We start from the raw sequence: 2473 nt of genomic DNA on the forward strand, positions 1-2473 counted from the left end.
ACAAGTCCTCTCACATTGTTCTTCTTTTTCAAGTACGTTTTGGTTACTGAGACCCTCGAATTCCCATATGAATTGTAGCAGCAGCTAGTCAGTTTCTGCAGAGGAGCCCGCAGGGATTGTGATCGAGACCACGTTGAATATACGGATCGTTCTGGGGAGCACTGCCATTCCAAGAGCGCTGTCTTCTGATCCAGCAATGTGCTTGGTTTGTCTGTCCAGGTATTTAGGTTTTGTTCATTTTTTTTTTTAACAATGCTTTGAGTTTACAGAGTTATTTTACTTTTTTTTTTTTGCCTTTATACTGAGGACAAGTGTGCCATGTACCGGGATCAGAAGTGTATTTGAGCCCCGCCACTTGCTGCCACCATGGTCGCTGCGCTCTTGCTTCACGCGCTCTACAATCTTGCACAGAATAGGACCTCAGTAACTCTCTCTCTCGAATGATTATATGCTTGTTGGATGATGCTTGAGAGTCCGTGTGATGATTTTTTTTCCCCAGCCTTTCCCCACTTCTTTACTATGCCCTTTCTCTTCCTTTCCTCCAGCCTGGGTTTCAGTTTACCTGTGGCATTGATTTTTCTTGTCTGTAGACACTTCCTTTCACTGGTTCACGATAATTGTACATGTGGGCTGTGGAAACTTGCTAGATGTCAAGAAAGAGCCAATCCATTGCATGCTAGTATTTTTAGAGTGCATTATTGTTTTATCGATTGAAATTAAATCAGGGTGACCCCCTGAGCCCTCCCGTGAGCTGTTTTTGCCTTCCTACATGTGATAAAGCTCTGGTTGCTGAATGTGCCCTTTCCCCAGACTTGGTTTTGGAGTTAAGTCACCATCAGTGGAGCCCTCTCTTTAAAAGATGAAGAAAACATTTGCTCCTTCTCCCTGGTTGGGGACTTGGATGAGATGAGGTACCAGATAAATAATGGAGCCCCACCTCATTCTAACACCCGCTCGTTCCTTTCCTTTCTCCACGGAAAAAGAGTACAATTCAACACTATAAAGATTGATTGTGACCAAATGAGATAGACAGGACAACCGATCATTTATTAAATATACTTTCATGCCAGAAACAAATGTATTATACACACAAAAAGCACACAAAGCACGGTAGTACCGTGATTACAAAACTGGGTCCGAGTTCGAGTCCTGCTCTGGAGTGACCAATCCTGTGAGATGGAGAACTGGTAGGTCGGCTTAGCCTCTCTCGGGCTTGTTTTCTGTCCTGCAGAGATGGGGCTCGCTAGGCGTCCCTCCCCCGTAGAGGTGCTGTAGGGTGCAAATAATGCACGTGGGCAGCCCGAGCACAGCTGCTCGTTCCTCGTAAGTGCAGGAGAGCATAGCTTTTGTGGTGAAGGCTTTATAACTGCCCCGTGTAGACTCTCAGTGCTCCGAAGGGATGCCTTGTGGTTTGGAGATGGGATTCTCATTTCTGTAAATACCCAAGGATTGTGTAATTGGGCCCTGCTGATTTGAATCTATTCTTTAGAAAGTACATATTGTAGATATATTTTTCAAGCATGCATGCTTTTTTCTTTTATTATTTATAGTTCAACCCTCTCCCTTGGTGGGACTTTTCATGGAATCCAGGAAACAGCCCTAAGCCACCTGCCTCTTCACACGTCTCCGTGGCGGTTTTCTTCCCTGACTAGAAGAGTTTTCTGCATAGGAAATTTTCTTTGTTCCCCTTTTGTTGGAGTCTCTCTGTCTGTCTGCCCAACTCTCACCTGTCCAACTGTCCATTTCTCTACCCACTCATTCTTCTGACTTGTTCCAAAAAGCATTTCAGGCAGCTTACAGAAGAACAGATACCAAATAAACAGGTGAGAAATTGGGGCCAAGTTCAGACAGTGAGGCTAGGAGGCGAGCCTGTGTGAGGGTGGCAGGCATGAGAGACACGCGTCTGCCCTGTGACTTATAAGATCGACAGCAACAGTGTGCCTGAGGCTCCCAGCAGACACAGGGAAACAGGGTGTGTGGGAGATGCTCACTGGCTGTGAAATAAATAAGTGGCTGAGGAGAAGCCCAGCCTTTCCAGCTACTAAGGCTTAGGAGAATAATTTGAGTGTCTTCAACATCAGATTATTTCATCTTTTCTTTTGTCAGAGTTCTACATATAGTTGGTTACATTCTGTACCTTGAAATTTCTACAAAATTTCTTCCCACGTGAGTCCCATGACTCGGGAATGGGGTGGTTCTGCTCATTGACTGGGGATGGCCAGAAACCGAAAATGACAGCTTCAAAGGAGCCTGGGATTTGTCAGTTATGTTTTGTCAGTACTGTAGAGTTCAAAAAATGCTTTCACAGTATCTCTCCATCTGAGGCGGCAGCGTGCTCTCTTAGCAGCATCAGGAGCTCAGGGCCACGGGATGGTGGGGGCTGACTGCTTTGCCGTCAAGACAGCTGAGCTAGTCACTGCAGGTGTGGTTCTTTTACGTAAGGCCTTTCATGTTCTTTACTTGAATGTTTCAA

Source organism: Camelus bactrianus, chromosome 8, assembly GCF_048773025.1.
Source record: "Camelus bactrianus isolate YW-2024 breed Bactrian camel chromosome 8, ASM4877302v1, whole genome shotgun sequence".
NCBI lineage: Eukaryota > Metazoa > Chordata > Mammalia > Artiodactyla > Camelidae > Camelus > Camelus bactrianus.